Consider the following 12,861-nt stretch of genomic DNA (forward strand, 5'->3'; position numbering starts at 1 on the left):
ACCTGCAGTGTTGTGCTCAGCTTGATTCTCCCAGTACAAGAGTTGCCAACAAAACAGAGCCCAGTAGAGGAGCTTAGAGGACAGTAGTGAGGTTGGGGTATGTGATCTAATGAGGAGCTGGGACTGTTCTCCATGCAGAAAGAGAAGATAAAGATGGGCGGCTAAACTGAACTTACATGCTTACAGTGGACCACATGGAAAAGAGACGTGTACTCTTCCTTCACGTGCCCAGTAAAAGGACAGTTATCTGCAGTGAGAAAAATTCCAGTTGAGTACATGAAATAAAATCTAAAGCATCACCATGAGAATGATCCAGGACTTGGAGCAGATACCCAGAGAAGATTGTGAAGTCTTCATCACCAGAAATTTTCAGAACTCAAATGGACAGACTCAGAGCCACCTCATCTAGCTAGCTTTGAAGTTAGATCTGTTTTGAGTAGCAGGCTCGACCTCCACCAAGCCCTTTCAGCTTAGATTATTCCATGATTCTATGGAAACAGATGTCTATGTGAAAAACTAGTTTTTGGGACAGACAGACCATCTGGCTGCCTCTGTGCATGCAAACCACCCTGTTTACAGGTAGAAATAGTTTTGCTACAGTTTGTCAATGCAGGTGTTTATGTTCGTGCTAACTGTCCCATGGAGAAAGGCCATGTACTGCAAGTACCGTAATTTAACATTGACTCTACTGTAAGAATTTAAATCTTAGGTCCTTGAATAAATCTTTTAGGAAATGTGGACTTGGAACATAATTGGATCATGTGCTCTGTGAATAGCTGCAGCTGATCCTTACACTTGGATCTAAGTTTAAAAACAAAGCGTAAGGTTTCTAGAAGATATTTTTCAGTTTCTTAACAGCTTTAAGTATTTTGTTTCAATTGCTCTGTGCTATGAGGAAACCACAACAGATAGAAGGTTGTAAAATCAGGTCATTTGCCTCCTTCCTCTGTAAAAGTATCACATGCATTTTCATAGCAAGAAACTACTTCAGCCTTTTTTTTTCTCTGAAATGGAAAAGTTTCCACCTTGTGCTCACAACATGGTCTGTTTTGGCTGACAGATGTCCTTCAGGCCATGCTGCAAGAGGAACTATTGGGAAAAGGCTAGCACGTGGCAGAGCAGTGTTTCCAGATGCATTTTTGGCTTAGGTGATTGTGGCAGACTTGCTTTTAAACTGATATTCCCATTGTGTTTCAGACAGGTAATTCTGGCAGTTTGTGTTGGGGTGTGTGATTAAAAGCTCAGCTCCACAAATGGAAAGCAGGCCAGAGGGAAGAGGTAACTTGTGCAGGTGCAGCTGCCTCTGCTGTGTTCCAGCAGCTCCTCTCCTGAGGTGTGGGGCTGTGAGGCACGCTGGAGCCTCAGCAGCAAGCCCTCAGAACCTGCAGAGGCAACAAACCTCCTGCACCGGGCATGCTGCCCACCCAGGAGCTGAATCACGGCTGGGAGCTCTGTGGGAAAAGGTGATGGTGCAGCCCATCTGCTTTTCCCATTTTTGAATGTTGGTTTGGGGATTAAGGCTCAGCTCTTACAAGCACAGAGGAACAAGTGCTTAGGGGAAGCCCAGTACTGACTGAACTGGAGCTCTTGAAGCTGAAACCCCTTGCCCTGTCTCTTCCCTGGGCTATTTGAGGGGAGGTTGCCCCCAGGCAAGCCCCTAGGCCACCTCATGGGCTTAGTGACCTACAGAGACACAGGCTGATGGAATGTTGGAGAAGACTGGGGAGGTGCATAAATCCTGTTCTGGGATATTTAGAGCCAGGACCAAAAGGGGAGAAAGTGAGGGGTCATGGTGGTTTGAAGGAACAAGCTTGAGCAGAGAGGGAAGGGGGCAGTTGTGGGCAAACAGTGCTGCTCAGCAGAGTGTTTGGTTGTGCCCGCCCCTCACGGCACTATCTGCTCTCCCTAAAAATTCTTTCCAGTTCTTTCTAAACATGAATAAAATGCTTAAAACTGTCTAAGTAATACTGGCTTGTGAATAAGTTAGGAATGAATTTAGGCAAAGTCTAGAAGCATAAATTTCTGTGAAATCAATGAGATACTTGGCTACCTGGAAATGTTTGACAGAGACTGGGTTTTACAAAATTATTCTGGCAACCTTTATAAGAAAAGCACCTTTATGATGTTAAGTGACTGACATCTTGACTGATATCAGTTTTCTTCATCTCCTTTGAACTGCAAAGTAAGAGGTCTGTGCTTTGTTCATTGAAAGGAAACTGATAAAATTGAAAGATAAATAGTTCAAAGCATTCCAAGCAAGCCAAGATGAAATTACAAAATGTAAGTTCTGGGTTTCAGAGACTAAAACAATCCTGGAGGTGAGAATTTATGTACACTTAAACTTCCTAATTAGCACATTCATGGGAGAAATGTGAAATTTAAAATGATTCTTATGGAATAAATTGTAGATTTAAGTAATAGGCTCTGTCATTAAAAAGCAACACACACGTACACCAGCTACTGTTAACTGTAGCACTGCAAACCTGGTTTTTGTCAGTTACATTCTCTCAGTAGACTAAAGTTAATTAAGTCCTAGTAAAATTTGAAATTAAGCACCTAAACAGAAACTGTTAAATGTACAAGAAGGTTTGAATTTTGAGCAGGTTTTGGCAGTGCAGGTCTCTTTAAGGTGCAGTCACAGATATGGGGAGGTGCTAATGATCTCAGAGAAAAAGAGAACAAATTCTCATGGTCTTCTTCCATGAAAGAGAAATTAAAATTAATTAATATTTTCACGAGTTTCTGGTTTCAATAAATGTGTGCTAATTTGATGGTGCTTAATTTGAAGGAGTTGGAAGTGCCAGTCAAATGAATGCATTGGGGCTATAGGTCTCATCCAGCCTATAATGAGATTAGTATACACTAGTATACTATATATATAATAATATATATATATTAGATAGTCTATATATATTATATATAGAGTATAATATATCTGTTAGTATAGGTTATACTATTATAGTGAGATTATAGCCTAAGTGAGATTAGGATACACTAGTGTGATGTTAATGCATAGGAGCTCTTTTGCACTGATTCCTGGCACGCATGCTTTTGCACTAAATATCAAAATGTAATAAGATAAACTGGGGAAAAATGCAAAGGAACCCAGAGAGCCACAAAAATATATATGCAGAAATCAATGCCAAGTACCACTTTGAAAGAATCTAAGTCAATCCAGTTTGTACAAATAAAATTAAATCAAGCACATTCACACGAATTGAGACTAGCCCAGAGAACAGGAAAGCTGAGAAGGCAATAGGTGGTAGCAGAGAGCAAGTTATGTGAAATTGATTGACACAGTAAGAGTCCTGGCAGCCACACAAGAGCTGTGGCTTGGTGCAGGAAATTCCCTTTGCTCTGCCAAGGGATGACTGAGGCTCTGCTCCCTTCCTTGGGGCATGTGGATGTGTTCTTGATGGTGAAGCAGATACCAAGCCGGGCAGTTTAGAGCAGAGAGAAGCAGGTGCAAGGATTGAGTTTAAAAAATCTAAAAATCTAAAGAAATAACTGCATCACGTTAGAGATTAACTATGAGGAGCACTTTGGTTTTGAACCAGGAGGTCATAATGCCATTTGTAAACAAAAATTCAGAAGGAATTTAGTTTTGGCTGCAGCCTGGTGTTGTAGGGAAGGAGCTAGAAAATCCATTTGTTGGGAAAAGATTAGGAGATGCATGGCCGTAGCAGCGTATATAGACTACGTGACCTCGCAGCTCTGCCTCACTGTTTTTTGTCACAGAAATACCTCGGGACGCTACAGCTCTGGCAGTACAAGCCATGTAAAGAGCCTGTGACATATGATTTTTAGAGGCAGCGACTCTCCTGTCCCGTGTTGATGGTGGGAGCAGAGCAGCAGAGGTTCTCTTTGCGGCACAGCTCGTTCCCCACCACAGCCCCACCCGTCTGGGGCCCTGGCTCTGCTGAGCAGCTCCAGCTTGAGTCCCATTCACAAGCTGTTTGTCTCTTTTATGTCACCCTTTGCTGAAGAGCAGAATTTAAGGTCTAGTTCAGGCTTAGAGCCATGTGGAAGCTACAATGCATGTAGGTTAGAGAGTAGTGCAGCTCATTCAAGACTCAGTCTGGATACAGCGTTGCCCATTCCCACTCCTTCAGACTTGGAATCAAAGGATCAAGTGTGTGCAGTACAGCTACAGACCCGAAAGAAAAATGGGGTCACAAATGTAGGCCACTTGCCCATGCACCACAGTACAGGAAATCTTGCAGAACAGCCTTTTTCATTTACTCATCTTTCAATGTAGTTAGAATTTTAAAAAAAAAAAAAAATGCATCCTGACCCATGCTGTTGTATAATAAAAGGTTCTGTTCCTCTTGGGATGCAAATTGAACACTGTCCAGTTGTGTGTCTTTGACAATAAATAGCATCTATACATTTTCTTGTCACTACTGGTTTTTTTAAACAGATTACCTGGGGTTTTTGTTGTGGGGTAGTTTTGTTGTTTTTTTTTTTTTTTGGTTTTGGGGTTTTTTGGGCGTTTTTTGTTTGTTTGTTTTGGTGGGTTGTTTTTTGGTGGTTTTTTTTTGGGGGGTAGGGTTTTGGTTTTTTTGGGAGGGAGGTTTGGTTGTTTTGTTTTTTTCCTTTTCTGTATGGTAGAGTCAAATTCTGCTAATGAATCATTTTATATTTACTTGGTCCTCTTGTCCTTGAGGGGTTAGGGAAGGGAATTGAAACAAACTTTCAACAGGCAGGAACATAAAAGAGATCATTCAAATCAAACAAGCCTAATTGCTTGGAGCTTATTTTCTTCGTCCTTGGTTCCAACAGTATAGGAGAGCAGAAGTTGAGCTGTGACAAGCTAATCACAGCTAAAAACAGATTTCTTTCTTGAGAGTGGCTGCCCCTTTTCTCTTCTGGTTTTTGTTCTTAAACTGAAGGTTTAATCTAAGACCATAGCAGTCTGTTGTTACAAGCCTGGGGCACACAGTTACTTGGAATGATTGTTAGTGAACTGTGTGCTTTATTTTTAGTAAATATGATATTTAATAGAATTTAAGGCTCCATCTCAAGATGTGGCAGTGCAGAAAAGTCTCATGGCCCGTAGAATTTGCCAACACTTTGGGGAAAACAGAACTTTTGCCACTTTGCCACAGGTATTTGCCCACCAGTGCAAGGTGCTGGGAGGACAGCTCCCACTGACCATTTGTCTGGGAAGGGGCAGCATCTTCTCCTGTGCATAAGGTTGCACTGGGGATTGGAATTTAACATGTTAAACCTACTGAAGTGAGTAAATGCAGGGACATTGATGTATCTTATGGACTAGTTTTAACCTCTACCTGCAGAAAACTGTGCATATAGATAAAACTACAGAAGCATCAATTAGATCTAGTCTCAGGCACAGAAAGGAGGGGGATGGATGAAGGAGCAGAGGATCCTCTGCTCTATATTTGGGGTTGGAACAGGCAGTGTGGGACCAGTATTGAAGTCCTGGTGGAGCATGGTGAGGCACACTCCAGCTGTGTGGTACAGAGCATTCCTCACTGCCAGATTTGCCCTGTGGTGTTAGCAAGAGGTTGAGCTATTCTTCTTCCCAGTAGTTCAATGGTTTGTTAAAAGGTAGAAACCTCTGATCTCAGAAAAGCCCTCTGCTTTCATTAGTTGTGAAGCCTCTTAAACTGGGAACGGTGCCACTCTAAGCACAGCACAGATAACCACAAGATGGTTGTTTAAAAAATCCTGTGACTGATTGGGGTCTGAGGAGATGGCGACGCTGTTGCTCAGAAGGAAACAAAACCTACTCTGCTGTTGATCTGAGACTTTCCTAGGGAAGAAAGAGACAACAGGCCCTCGATGTGAGTAAAGACAGTTCAACATTGTTCTGCATGTGGGTGGGAGGCCTCACTAATATATTTGCTGGTCTTCCAGGGACCTGAAAGAAAACCCTTGGATTGCCTTCAAATCAAGCAGATTTGGTTTTCCTCTTAGGAACACTGTACAGTTCCTGAAGAATTCAACAACAGAAGTTGCACTTTTGGTGGTACATTAAAGCTGTTGTGTAGTAAGAAAAGATGCTGGAACTAGGCAGACTGAGAGGTTAAACTTTCAAGGAGGGGCTATGAGGCATAATTGGGCATCCCAGAGATTGCTTAAGTGACCACATGCAGGGGCTGTGCTTCAAACTCTAGTCTGAAGTTCAGAGCTTTGGAGTGGTATAGGGACAGAAGAGTTCCTTCCTGGGAGAGCAGGCTGGCAACAGGCCCATGAAAAAGCTACTGTTGCCAACAGCTTCAAAGGTTCTCTGTGAGTTGGATGCTATGTACTCTAACACAGACTGAAAACCACCCTCGGCATTGCAGGAGGTGCTGCAGTGTTAAATGCAGTGCCGTGGTTAGCCTGTGGGCGTTGACCCTTGCTTTCACACTAATGTTGAAAAGTCAAGGAACAGATCACACAAACCTCATGTAACCGACACTGCTTTGAGGAGCCAACATACATTTTTGGATTCTGGTTTTGCATATCTGATACTAAGGTCATCTGGTAAATGGCTCTTGTGGTGTGTGCCTTGAGAGTCAGGACACAGTTCTGGCACTCTGGATTGAACAGGGAGCAGGTAGGCTTGAGACAAATGGATAAAAAGTGCAGAGGAGCAGCACCTCTACCCCTACAACTGACAGCAGATAGAAGGAAATGGCTAGCATTTCAGGTAGCAATGGTCAGAGGTGTTTTAGAAGAAACTGAGCTTGGAAATAGCAAAAGGAATATTGTGCCTATGAAGTAATGAAAGAACAAGACTGCTGTCCCAAATATTACCAGCTGAGTTGTGATCCCCACTCCAAACACAGACTGGTGAGGTCAGTTGAACATGGACAGAAAGAATATTTTGGGGGCAAGAGAAAGAAACATGTCTGTCAGATGGTCCTCCTTCATAGGAGGAAGCAGATAGAGCCAAGATTTTGTGTAGGACCACAGAGATCAGGAATGGGGAGCAGCAGCAGATCCTGGTGAGGGTGTCCCAGTTAGCATTTAGGTGGTGATTCCTGGAACAGGCACTAAAACTTCAGAGTAGTGAGAACCCACTGGGGATGAGTGATAGACCAGTACAAATTTAGATGCCTGTCAAGCCTAGCCAACAAAGGGGGAGGAAGATGCAGTGAAGCAGGACATGGTTAATATTAGTTCACTTTTCAAAACCTCGCAGTGCAGGCAACCAAATCATCCTGGGGAGAAAGGACCATGGGTTGCCAGCTTTCTCAAGTGTGTCCTCACAAACACATACACTTTCCCCCTCAGTAAAGAATATGTTTGTGCCGCACAGCACAATCATGTAATTCTGAAACCATGGAGTAGTTTGGTTTGGAAGGGGCCTTCAAAGGTCATCTAGTCCAATCCCTCTGCAACAAGTAGGGACAATGACATGAATAGATGAGCAAGGTGCCTGGGCAGGCATCAAAAATAATCTAACTTAGAAAAAGATGAATAAATAGATCCTTTGGAGCCTGTACTGCATCTGCCACTTGAACTATCTGGCATAGCTTTGCACTGGGTAAGGAAGATACCCTGAGAGACCTGTTAAAAAGTTTTGCTGCGGATGAAGTTTCCTTGACAAGGCTAAGAGACATAAACAAGTTTCTGGTTTTCCAGGTTATATTGGGTTTGTGTGGCAATGTTTTGGTGGAGGTGGCTGGGGGATTCTGGCACTGATTTGAACTTCAGTGCTGGTTGGTGGGTTGACCCTGGCTGGATGCCAGGTGTCCACCAAAGCATTTCTATCACTCCCCTCCTCAAATGGACAGGGGAGGGTAAATATAATGAGAGGCTCATGAGATAAGGACAGGGAGAGATCACTCACTGCTTCACCTAGGCATCTCTAGAGCTGTCATATTCTCTCATATATTCTTATTCTTCTCTTCTTTATCTGTCTTTCTTCTTATAAAGGTTCCCCCCCTGCTTCCCGCTTCTTAAATATGTTACCCCAGAAGCTCTGCCACCATTGGTGATAGACTTGGCCTTGACAAGCAATGCATCTGTCTTGGAGTGTCTGGCTTTGGGTCTGTCAGACATGGGAAGCTGTGCTGCTTCTCTAACATACCTGCCCAATAGCATTACCAAGTTCCTGTCTTTATGCAGGCTAGATTATATGTAAGGAAACAAACCCATCATCCCTCAGGAATGAATGTAAGCATGTGCTTGCATTCTCTATGTAGCACTAAATTAATCAACTACAGATGACAGTATGTTGTTCCTGTGAGGAAACATCCAGTAATGTGCCTCCCATTACTTTTCTGATTTCTTTATTTTTACCTTTTTTTTTACTTTTTTTTTTTTTTTTTTTTTTTTTTTTTTTTTTTTTTTTTACTTTTTTTTTTTTTTTTACCACCTCTGAATCACAGTGGAAAAATCAGTGTTATCAAAGCCCTAACCACCAGTGATTGCCTGCATAGAGACATAGAGATCAAATGATAGCAGCAGCTGCCCACTCGTAGAAGGGAAGTGGAAGGTTACCTATCCACTGCAATACAAATTCAGACAGATGTGTAGACTGTGCACAGCAGAGGGTCCTGTGTCAGCAACTACTTTTCCTGTCATCTGCTTGGCACAACACAGCTCTGTGCATTTTCTTTCCCTCCCAATCCCCACAGAAATAAATGGTAATGCTCAATGCTCTAAAGGAATTGTGGTGGAACTCTTCTGCTGTGACAGTTAAGTGCCTGAAACATTTAAAACTTGTTAAAAACAAAAATATTTAAATGTGCACTGATTTATATCTAACCATAGAGAGGATGTATGATTAGGACACAATTTCCTTCCTATACCAACCTGCACAAGTGATATCTCAGTGGTGACTCTATGGGAGCAGTAATTCCTCCAGTCATGCAGACCTGGAAGGGGATTTTCTTCCTTGCAGAGCAATCTCTTGTGGCTCTTTCTCTCTGGCTAGCCTCAGATCATTGGTGTGGTTAGTGGTTACAGCCTGCTCTGTGGTATAGATGTAAAATGTGGGAGTCATTGTCTCATTGAAGTGGCCAGCCAGAACCTCCAGTTTGTCTGCCATACTGCACATCCAGTTGCACCGTTGGGTATATAAACCACTTTTAAACAATCTTTTAGCTCTTACTCAGGGCGTGAAGCCCACTGCTGGAGAGATGGGATTGGGGCATTCCATGGCGTAGTCTCTTGTAAAAAACAGTCATATGAAGAAAGTAGAGGTCTAAAAAGAAATCAGGTCACTGAATTCAACATATTCGGGTTAAAATGCAAATGCTTGGGAGTACAGAGTGATGACAGGCTCTGAGAAACTACTCTGTTAGTTATTTCAATGAGACATGAAACTGACTGAGTGACTGAGTCAAGCAATAAAAAAATGTTACCACAACGGGTATGGTCTGACTACAGGATCAAAAACATAGAAATCACATCAGCAACTGCATATTTAACTCTGCTTATATCTGTCGCTTGTGTGCAACATTTCTGACATGAAAATTCACTTGTTCTCTACAGCCTAATGTAAATTAATCAAACACTGGCAGACAATTCAGCAGAACTTTCTTGCAGTAGACCATTGACTTCAGAAACCAGCAGTTATTTGGAAATATTTTGCAATATTTTGTCTTCTTTGAGGTGTTACACTTAATTTAAAAAAAATTAGATCAACTTTAGCAGGAATATAATCTTAAGCCTTTAAACAAGGAACTGTGACTTGTGCTACACATTCTTTCTTGGGACTTTGGGAACAAGCATGTATTTTCTGGTCTATAAAACTGTTTCCTGTGGGTTGAGAAGGTAGGTAAGTGAGATTGCAAGTGCCTGGCATTTTCACTCAATTGGCCCTTGGCAGTACAAGGATTGTATCATTTTGTTTATCCCAGTGAGGGTTCATCACTTCTGGTATAACCTGGGGAGACGCTTTCACCAGAAATAGTTCTTAAACCTTTTTAAGATAAGCAGTCAAAAAGGAATAGTAACAAACAGACCAAATGCAACATAATCTAGAAAAAGTCCTTTTCTTAAAGTAAAAAACCTCTCATTTCAATAAAGCAGCTTTTACTTCAGAATAGCTTTAGATATCCCAGAAACATTTTGATGAAAAATTGAAGTGTGAAAATTGGAAAAGGCTGATCTTATGTCTCATGGGAATTGCTATTCCTTGTGATTTCTGTTCCTTTTTCTGTCTAAACTTCTGTGAGATCTTAGACTATGGAATGACATTGCTCACTTCCTACTTTCTCTGCCCAAAATTAGGAAACAGCCCGATCCATAAGCTCAGACTACAAAAGAGAATAAAAGCATAAACAAGCACATAATATCTCAGCTGTGCATCTTGGTGCATTTTATAAACTAGCATTTTTGCCATAAAAATTTCCTGGTAATTTTTAATTTACAGTTTTGTTTTATCAACATTTTCTCCAATAGAATAAAATCAGTTTAACCAGCTTCTCTGAAGTCAGTGATTATCAACAGGAGGATACATTTACTGCTCCTCATGCTTCTTTCTGGAACTCAGGCCTGCTATGACCTCAGCTGGTTCTAAGAAGTGATGCTACAGTGAAGCAGAGAAGTTCTCCAAGTATGACTGTGCTCCTCCTTCAGAAATTCCATGTCTAGTCTCACCAGAAATCACATCTGAATCTTTACCATGATCAGCAAACTGTTTCCCATCAGGTTTTCTTTTTTCAGCCTCTCTTCATTTTCAAGATAAATATCGTGTGCATAGGTGGAAGAAAGGTGATGGGTTGTGCTACACTACCAACTCAATACCTTGGGCTAGAGGTGAGACCTAAGCACTGACTGTGCAGATTCCTTCCCTAGTGTTCTGTTTACAGAGCTACCCATTTAATCCCTGAGCCCTATTTGCTCCTGTGGAGAAAAAAAAACTGTAGAAGGCCTTTAGGAGGGCTCTGTCTTCTCTGACTGGTTTGACAGAGGTGACCAAGAGATAAAAACATTGATGGATGCTGGTCAGTCACTGACATCTCATAATGTGAGAGGAGGGCTGCAAGGGGATAATGGAAGCAGATGGGAGTGAGGTAAAATGGGAACAGAAATGATCAAAGGGGAAGGAAGTGAAGAGTATTACAAAATATAATGTTGAAGAGAAATTATAAAGGCAACAAGAGATGGGAATAAGAGAAATCTAGAAAAGCTGAACAAAGAAAGAGGAAGAAATAGGGAGAACAAAAAGCTAAATAGAGAAATACCAAAACCAGCAAAAATAATTGACAAGAAGTAAAAAGTTAGATGCAAAGAAAATATGAAAATTTTGATGGAATTAATGAGAAAGGAAAATATATTGACCATGTAGGATGGTCATGATGAGAAATATAAATAGGTAACATAAACAACTTGAACATAGATACATAATTTACATTTTATAGTCCAAAAAATGGTGAAGAGACTAGAACTTCAGCTGATGGCTAGATTTTTGAATTAGATTAGGCTGATCTAAATTTAACTGAAGAAACATGAAATCAGGTTGGAAGAGCGCAGGGGTGCATGCTACTTTTCTTTTAGAATTAAAAAAGACAACATACTGTGTCATTTCAGAAGAAACAAGTGGATTCCGGAACAACTCAGACAATAGCTTTGCTTTCCCTATCTTTAAATATTTTCTTTCCTTAATTAATGGTGGCAGAAAACTAACGTAGTGAGATTAGGAAAACCACAATTACCATATTAGCTGTAAGTGAGAGCAGATTTCCTTTTAGAGCTCTAACCAAACTAACTAACTAGAGCTCTAACATTTAGGAGCTCTAACCAAAACTAGCTGACACACAGATTAACAAAGAGTTGTGTTAGAAAGATTGAACTCCTTCCACAGCTGCCACAGTGTGACAATGAAGCAAAAAGGACCTGTAAAGAGAGCTGACTGATTGAAAGAAACTTTGTTGAAAAGGTAAATTTGACTAGGTACCTCCTAGTACCTAGTACCTAAGTAATGGTAACTTTGGAATTCACCAAATGGTGAATTCTTTACCTTCTGAAAGATTGTTATTTTTGCTGGATACTGAATATATTCCAGACTAAGAGCACAAGATACATTTAAATTGGAAAGCACCTGATTATGGAATAAGGTGAGCAATAATTTTTGTAAAGGATCAGCTAAAACTCTGATTTATCTTTTAATTGACCGTTAGAACTCTGATCTATATTTTGATGACTCTCATTACATGAAAATACGTTGATAATATTTGGTTTCTTCACAGGCTAATCTTGGTATTCCAAAGGTAAGTTATTGTCTGAGAGAGATGTTGGAAGTTGTTACTGGAAGTAGAAATGTTTGTCCAAATATGTATTACAATCGTGATGGACTTGGTGATTTGAAGTGACAGATGGTTTTGTAATGAAGAGGGATTTTCTACTTCTGTTACTCATTATTTGGTGGTTACATAACTGCCATGTGCTATGTTTGAGTAATGAAGTTTGCTTTGTAAGACACAGATCCATCTCTTCAATCCCAAAGTTATGAGAAAGAAGCACTAGAAATGCTTCAGTGAAATATCCCACAATGACATCAGCAAATGCCATTACCAATGGAATGTGTCCCTATTCTGAATTTGCTGCTTTTAACGGGGTTTGAGCCTTTCTTTCAAACTGCCAGAGACTGTGAACAGGATTCAGTGGTTTTCTGTTTACAGAAAGGGTATTACCTTAAACAGGATCAAAGCTGTTACATGTACCTATGTTACTACAAGTATATGCTCCTAAGTTTATCAGGAGTAAATGTACTGTGCCTTGCAGCACTTGAGGGACAGCAGATTTCAAAATAAAGCTTGTGTTTTCTTTCTAAGAAAGTCCAGAAAGTACCTTCCAAGTGTTATCTCAAGTCAGTTAGATGATTTCCATTATTACAATTTGACATGCAAATAACAAGTTAGCAAACCCGCACAAAAATGTAGTTAAAAGAAAAGG

The sequence above is a fragment of the Zosterops lateralis genome (assembly GCF_965231275.1).
Source record: "Zosterops lateralis genome assembly, chromosome: 3".
NCBI lineage: Eukaryota > Metazoa > Chordata > Aves > Passeriformes > Zosteropidae > Zosterops > Zosterops lateralis.